Source organism: Humulus lupulus, chromosome 9 (assembly GCF_963169125.1).
Source record: "Humulus lupulus chromosome 9, drHumLupu1.1, whole genome shotgun sequence".
Classification (NCBI taxonomy): Eukaryota; Viridiplantae; Streptophyta; class Magnoliopsida; order Rosales; family Cannabaceae; genus Humulus; species Humulus lupulus.
The window spans coordinates 135,121,261-135,130,109 of NC_084801.1; the positions used below are offsets into that span (position 1 = coordinate 135,121,261).

The following is an 8,849-nucleotide window of genomic DNA, read 5'->3' on the forward strand; positions in this document are numbered from 1 at the left end:
AGGTTAGTCATTAAAGAAATTTAAGCGGTCAAAGCTGTCAATGCATCCACTTCAAGTATACCAGCTACTTTTCAACTTGTTGATGCTCTAGCATTGGACCATTGGTAATTGTTGCTCGCAATCCTTTCCAAAATCTCATAGGCTTTATTTTAGGACTTAGAGAGAATAGCCCCATTAGTTGAAGCATCCAACACCATGCGAGTGGAATAATTGAGCCCATAATAGAATGTTTCCATTTGTATACAATGCGGAATCCCATGGTGTGGGCACTTTCTCAATAACTCTTTGAATCTCTCCCAAGCTTCACAAAGGGATTCATCTTCCAGCTGCTAAAAAGACATGATTTCATTGCGAAACTTGGCATTTTTGGTAGGAAGAAAGTGCTTCATCAAGAATTTTTCAGCCAACTCATTCCATGTAGTAACCAAGTCGGGAGGAAGGGTGTTGAGCCAAGCTCTAGCTCGATCCCTCAAAGAGAAAGGGAACAATTTCAACCTTATGGCCTCGTCACTCACTCCTTGTAGCTTGAAAGAATCGCTCACCTCCAAAAATGAACGAAGATGAAGATGAGGATCCTCAATAGGCAGCCCACTAAATTGACCCATTGTCTACAACATTTGAAACATCAAGGGCTTTAACTCAAATTGGGGTGCTCGAATTTCAGGCCTAACAATGCCCGAATTGAGCTCATTGAACATGGGGGCAGCATACTCTCGTATGGCTCTCTCCCTATCATCAGCCATAGCTATCGCGTTAGTGATATTATTAGCACCCTCAACCTCTTCAGCCATATTAAGGCGATTTTGAGCCCGTTGTTCCCTTAGTCTTCTTCTAACTGTTCATTCAATCTCGGGGTCAATAGGAGCTAGTTCAATGTCTTCTTGCTCATTCATACAATATATCACCTGAGAAAACACAAGAGCAAGCAAACAAGGTCAGATCAACAAAGAAAAATAAATTGCAAGTAATTGATATTACACAAATTTCTAATTCCAATCCCCGGCAACGGCGCCAAAAACTTGTTGTGAAAATTAAAATTGATTTAAATACGCAAGTATACACAATCACACAAGTAATATAGTGATAAGTAAATCATCTCCACAAGGATTGCAAAATAGAAAAATAGGCAAAACAATTAATAAACAACTTAAAGATATTGGCAATTACATGGGTTGGTTGTAAGCTAAACGAAATATTAAAAAGATTAAAATACATAAAATAAAAATGAACTAAACAAAGTAATTCGGAAGAAACACGAGGATTGTAAAATGAACTTGAATTATTAATTCCCCCTATGTTAATTATACTAAACAAATTGCGATAGCAATATTTTAGCAAAACTCCCAGTTTAACAAGAATTCATTAAACATTCATAAAACTTTCCCAAATTTTATAATATTAATTATTTTACTTAATTAAACACCTATGCCAAATCAGATTTAAGAATGCAAATTCAAGATTCAATTCTCAAAAGTTACACAAGGCAAATAACACATCCCTATGTTACTTACTAACATAACCTATCCTAGATTATGACTTGTGTCATCCAAGTTCTTTCCATTATATTTAATCCTTCCAGCATCAAACATAATTAAACAATCTTGCCATTGCTGGCCAAACAACAACAAGAAATTAACAATAAGCACACTTGAATGAACAAGAGAGATTTCACTAAAACAATGTGCAAGAAATTACTACACTATAACACAGGGTTCACCAACAATTCAAGCCACAGAAAAATTAGTTCATGGCTGAGTTAAAGAGCATTAATCCAAATTCAATACATCCCATAAGTATTCAGAGTAGAAATCAAACTAGAAAATATAAAATGAAGTTTAGAAATAAGAGAAAGAACAAATACAATTGATGCTTGAGCTTCTTGAAGTGTTCTCCTCCTCATCTTCCTTGATTTCTCGTGTTTCTTCCTTTCTTTCTTGCTTTTTCTCTCCAAAAATGGCAGACTCCCCTCAATATGCGACTAAACCTTCTCTTTGTACCTCTAGGTTTCCCAATTTGGCCATCCAAGTACAATATTGCCCCTCCTTTTGGTATATACGTGGGTCTCCTTTTTCTTTCCTTTAACATTTTCTTCTAATTTTGACTCATGCTTTCTGTACTTGCCACCTTAGCTACTATTCAAGCTCGTCCTCTAAATTTCCAAGCACACTTAGATGTCCAAAAATAGCCTGATCAAAATGCTTCAGCAAAATCTGCTTTGCTGTCTCAAACCTGCTATTTCAGCAATCAAAATTCAACTTAGATAGTTTCACACGTTAGTTCATTCTTTGTAAAAATATTTATCCATGAAACTATTGTCTTCAACCCATTAGCTATTAAAAACTACAAAAACAAATAAACTTAACTAAGATCATATAAATACAAAAGTCAGTTACAAAAGCTAATAATAAACTAACATCGCTATTGAGTTTTTTCGCAATTATAAGTTCAAAAGCACATGAAATAACTCTTTATTCAAGAGTTATCAGATATGTTATAGAAATAGAGGAAACTCTACCCAATTTTTTTTTATGATATGTTATAATTGAAACTTTTTTTATTATGTTAATATGCATGATTGATTCTACAGATTCATTTGGGAAATCATGCACCCAAATTCACGATAGCTATTAAAAAAATTGGCGCCGAACATCTTTCTATTGGCAATGATGATAGTAAAAATAATACGGTGGATATTATATACAAATGGATGATGGCTATGGGTAGACAAAGCTAAATATATTTCATTCCTTGGATTGTTAAGTAAGTACGGGCTAACTAAAACATTATCACTACTATCTTTGGCTTTTAATCATATAATAATTATCATTTATTATTGTTTTAGAATGACATTGGATGTTGGTGCTCATGATGATGAGGGGGATGAACATAATTTTGGACCATTTTATTATTGGATCTTTGGCTATGAGGTTCGAGAAAAAGGGTAAGTTGAGCCCTAGGTAAATAGTGTTGGGAATAGTGCCCTTAAAGCAATTGTAGTTGACAAATGTTTTAAATGAAATAAATAATTGAATAGAATTATTATATATAGACTATGTCCGATATTATATTGATAATATTAAGTAAATATCAAAAAATTCCAAAGTTTATCTATGTGGTCTTAATCTCATTTTGGTATGAGAGGATCGAGATTAAGATAATAAACTTAAAACAGTTTGTTGTAAAATAAAGTTATGGAATCGTTAGACTAATTACTGCTAGTACGGTTCGCTAGTATTATGAATACAAGTGACCTAGATTTGGGTCACTAGTGTAGTAGGACACTTTAGTGAAGGTACTTTATATATAGTTATTGTACCATGAAATTGGCATGAGTTCAATTACTCAGCTCGAGTACAGCTAGCAGATGAATATGTGGAAATATAGCCAAGTAGAATCTTTGGCTAATAGTGATGTGAACAGCTCGAGTTTGGGGGCTTGACAGCACGATACACAGGTTATTATCAGGCTTCCTCTCAGGATAACAATTAAGTTCGAGACTTTTAATAACTGATCCAACTTTAGGCACTCTAAACTTATTACGAGCTAGGATTCAGATAGTCATTGAACATGAGCTTGGGTGAGAAATTAAGCTCGTGGAAACTAGGACAGAACGCATACTGAAGGATCCCAAGGGATTCAGAGGCTCTTTATATGCTCATTAATGCACAGGTTGTATCACATATCTATCATTTATTATCCGAGATAGCAGGAGTATATTCTATTATGTTATCAAATCATATCCCAATGTAAATGGGAAAATTTTTATTAAATAGATACCTTATTTATTCATGCGGTTACCCAAACTTGTCCATGGAATTCCCCTATAAATACTAGGAATAATGGACAGGAAAAGGAGAGAGCCATTTTTTGTATTACCGAAACTCTGCAAAAATTGAGAGAGAGAAAAATAATAATATTGATTCATGGACTAGGTGGATTTTAACCATTGAACCACATAAAAGTTGTGTGTTCTTGAGAGAGTGTTTTCTATTTCATTACGGTTTATAATCTAGCACTAATCTACCCATTTAATATCTTAATAGACTGTTGGCAAAAAATCGCGTCAACAGTTTGGTGCTCTCGTTGAGAGTTAGTTAGTACTTCACAAGTTTCAGTCGACTTTCATCATGGTGCTCACTCAATTGATGCATGATAATGAGATGGAACAGCCTGGTGAGCAGGAGGCCCATCATACCGTTGTTCCCAATGAAAGGGGTCGGATGTTTAGCAACGTCCGGGAAAGCAACCGGCGAGTCAGGACGACACTGGGAGTTCAACATCACTACCACCAAATCCTACTCCAAGATACTTGACTGTCGTCAAGATGGAAAATTCATAGTTAAGGAGCCATCTGGCTAGGGCAAACAGGCAGATTGAGGAGGTCTTGGCTCAGTTACCCCCTCTTGCAACCGACGTTAATGTCGGAAATAGGCAAAGTGGATCTCATAAGTCCCACATGAATAACCGGTCTAAACCGAGTCGTTCTGTCAAAACTACCACTCCGAGTTCTACACCTTCAGGGAGAAACCACCAGAATGCTCAGTCCACTAGTCATCATCAGCCTGTCAGTCAGTCAATCAAGACTGCGACCCCAAGCTCTGTGCCTTCTTCACAGATTCCTAGAAATGCCCATAACGATCCGTGGGGAGGGGCAGGGACAGGCTCACGAAGGAAAAATACTCCAGCAAATCCCTCTATGCCACGGTCATAGCCCCAGACACAGAGAAATAGGGACATTGAGCTAATTTAGTCCGTCCTGGTGGAACGAGGATACGCTCACTGATAAGGCACCCTTTGTCACCTATAAGACATCCAACACCACCTCGCCCTCAATGAGATGTTCCAGCTCGTGGTAACAGTAGGAGAAATCCTTCCTTGTCCATAAATACTTATGCCCCACGAACGCGTGCTAAAAATCCTGGTCCTCGATCTTAACCGCGAGCAGTGAGTTTTGCAAACAGAAGTTATTAGCCAGAGAGCCAACTTAGAGGCAGGTTTGAGAGCAACTTGAGAAATCACTTGAGTTCAGCACAAAGTCCTCGGTATAATCCACATCCCGACCTGTGTGATCATTTGAACTCACAGAGAAGGTATCCAGTTTGGGATGGGGATGTTAGCCATACTCGGCATGAGAGAGGTCTGTCCATCGTACGTGACAATGGGAATGTCCCACATAACCAAGCTTGAACTTGGAGGGAGAGCAACCCATCAAACGGTATAATAGGATGGGAGATGTTGAACAGCCCCCAACTAACCTAGGGACCAGGGACCAAACCCTTGAAAGATTGGCTCTAATGGAAGAGCAAATAAAAAGACTCTTATTTTGGAAGGGAAAGGATGATTGTGATTTAGATGAGGAGCTTGAACCTTTTGCTCCAAACATTGCAGCGGCAACATATCCTATTGGCTTTAGGATGCCGCACATGCTGACGTTTGATGGAAACACAGATCCGTCTGATCACCTCGGAATGTTTAACACCATGATGATGGCCCATAATGTCGGGCTCAATCTAAGATGTATCTTATTCCCTGCCATGTTGGTCGAACCTGCCAGTCAGTGGTTTAAACAATACAAGAAGCATTCAATAAGCGCGTGGAAGAAACTTTCCTCTGAGTTTAAAAGAGCATTCCGAGCCTTGTAGGCAGCTCATGTTGTAGTCGATTCATTGGCCAATGTAAAGCAACAACCTGGGGAGAAATTGAAAGCATACTTGAGCAGATTTTCCAATGTTGTTGCACGAGCTAGGGATGTTGATGACTCCTCCAAGCTCATAACAATGAGAACGAGAATCCTCGTGGAGGGGGGGGGGGGGGGGGGGACCTGTTGCAAGAACTCTAAAGAAAAGGGGTTAAAAGCGTGGATGAATTTCTAGCTCGAGCTCAAGAATGGATAAACTTGGAGGAGGCATGAGCTTCTGTCATGGGAACCAGCTAGACCCCTATCCAACCCATTGGAGCAGTAACGGATATGGAAACTACGGCTCAAGTCGTTACCCAGAATAACCAAGGGGAGAATAACAAAAGGAAGGGGAATGGTGAGGGCGGTAGAACGGGACGAAGAAGAACAAGTCTGTGGAGAAGTTCAAGGCCATTTATGCCACCTATACCGACCTACCAAACACCCGAGTGCGTATCTTTCTGGAAAATTATACTTGCCTTCCATGGAAGAAGCCAGAACCTTTAAGGCACCAAAGGGCGAAGAGAGATCCTTCAAAAAAATTCTGATTCCACAACGACATCGGTCATAATATTTATGATTGTCGACCGCTGAAGGATGAAATCAAGAATCTCATTCGAGCTGGACCATTGGCCCAGTATGCCCAAAATCAAGTAGTCCCCAATCAAACTACCAGGCAGAATTCTTAGTCAGTGCCAGAAACTCCGGTAGGCCAATCTGGAGCTTAGGCAAATTAGGTCGATCCTCCCCCAATAGTAGGAGGAGATATAACCACTATTGCCGGAGCACCTCATTTGGCGGGCACAAGTAGCGGGGCCCTAAAAAGGTATATCAATGATTTGAAGGCTCATAACGGAGGGGAGTTCGTGCTGGAGCAGCGGTTATCGAAGCAACGGCGGTTGGAAAAAAAACTAATCATTTTTACGGAAGAGGATGCTAGCCACGTCCAATTCCCACACAATGATACACTGGTGGTAACTATATAGCTCACCAACCAAAGGGTATGGAGAATACTGGTGAATAACGGGAGTTCCATAAATTTACTTTTTAGGTCCACCTTGGAAAAAATGGGATTGTCCATATCCGATTTGAAGGAGACCTCAATGATTCTGTACGAGTTTTCAGGTGAAGGAACAACGATTATAGGGATAATTGGACTAGTGGTGACACTAGGAGAAGAGTCACGAACTGTCTTCAAAATACTCGAGTTCGTAGTAATCGATGGTCCGGCCGCATACAATGCGATTTTGGGCCGACCCGCGCTGATGGCATTTGAAGCCGTAACTTTGATCCGACACCTGGCAATGAAATTCCCCTCAAACATCGGGGATATGCACAGTCAGAGGATACCAGCTCGCTACCAGAGAATTCTATAACATTTCTATGAAGGGAAAGTCACAACCTGGGCAGGAAGCAATGGTCATAAGTTAGGGAGGTGAGGAGTCCTAGGAAATAGAATTCACTTGTGGGATAGAAGATCCTCAAGAAGAAGGTGGTGTGTTCGCCCAATGCGATGACATAGATTCACGGGTAGGCGAATACAGGTCTGAGCTCAAAGCCATAGAAGATCTCGAGGAAGTAAACATTGACTTGAAAGAATCTTAAAGGGTTGTAAAAATTGGGAAAAATCTTGAAGACAAAAGAAAGAAAATGTTGGTCAATTTTTTACAGAAGAACTTGGATGTTTTCGCCTGGTCACATGAGGATATGGTGGGAATTAGTCTGAGTATAATAATGCATGCCTTAAACTTGGACAAGAGTGTGCCTACAAAATCCCAAAAATAGAGGCTTTTGGGGACAGTACGAGATGTAGCATTAGAAGAAGAAGTAGCTCGCCTACTAAAATGCGGGTTTATCAGGGAAGCAAAATACCTGATCTGGGTTGCTAACCCCATGCTGGTTTTGAAGCCAAACGGGAATTGGAGAACCTGTATCGACTTCTCCGACCTTAACAAGGCTTGTCCTAAGGATTCTTTCCCACTACCAAGGATTGAACAGTTGATAGACGCCATAGCAGGTCACGATCTCATGTCTTTCATGGATGCGTATTCTGGATATAACCAGATCGCGATGAACCCTGCAGACCAAGAGCATACTAGTTTCATGACCAAACATAATGTATATTGTTACAAGGCTATGCCATTCGAACTGAAAAATGTAGGGGCTACATACCAACGGTTGGTCAACAAAATATTCGCTAACTAGATCGGTAGAAATATGGAGGTGTATGTCGATGACATGCTCGTCAAATCAAAGACTACCAATAACCATGTATCTGACCTGGAAGAATTTTGTGGTATCTTAAAAAAGCATGACATGAAGTTGAACCCCCGGAAATGCACTTCGGGGTGGCATCTGGAAAGTTTCTGGGGTTCATAGTCAACACAATGGAATATAGGCATATCTGGAAAAAATCAGTCATTGTTAGAAATGCCTTCACCCTGGTCGCGTAAGGAAGTTCAAAGCCTAACTAGAAGGGTGGCGGCTCTAAATCGTTTCCTTTCAAAATCCACTAACAAGTGTTTTCCGTTTTACAACTTGCTCAGGGGAAACAAAAAATTTGATTGGACCGAAGAATGTGAACAGGCATTTCACGATCTGAAAATGCATCTAATTGAACCCCCTGTACTATCCAAACTGGCATCTGGAGAATCTCTGTTTCTTTACCTGACCATGATAGAAAATGCAGTCAATGTTGTGTTAGTTTGAGAAGAAGATCGGACACAGAAACCAGTATATTACGTAAGCAAGAGGCTTCTCGGAGCTAAATCACGGTACCCACTGATAGAGAAGCTGACATTCTATCTAATTTTGTCTTCCACAGAGCTCTGGCCATATTTCCAATCCCATTCTATTAACGTCTTAACCGACCAACCTTTAAGGCAGGTATTGCAAAAGCCTGAAACGTCGGGACGTCTCTTGAAATGGGTCATCGAACTTAGCCAGTTTGAGAGATTATACATGCCACAAACAGCAATCAAGAGTCAAGCCCTTGCTAATTTTATGGCTGAGTGCACTGGTTTTCAAGACGAGCTCATCAGGGAGCCAGTGTAGGAATTATGGAAAATATTCATTGATGGATCGTCAAACGAGAACAGATCGGAAGCTGGGATAATCTTAATCTCTCCTGAAGGACATCGGTTCCATACAGCTCTTAGATTCAGGTTTGAAG

General features: G+C 40.0%; 1 non-coding gene across 1 annotated transcript; it reads left to right on the forward strand.

Moving 5' to 3' along the window:
* Positions 1-252: 252 nt before the first annotated feature.
* LOC133802790 (small nucleolar RNA R71) lies at positions 253-359 on the forward strand. Its single transcript, XR_009877537.1, has one exon. It is a non-coding gene; the product is annotated as a small nucleolar RNA R71 (small nucleolar RNA).
* Positions 360-8,849: the final 8,490 nt, after the last annotated feature.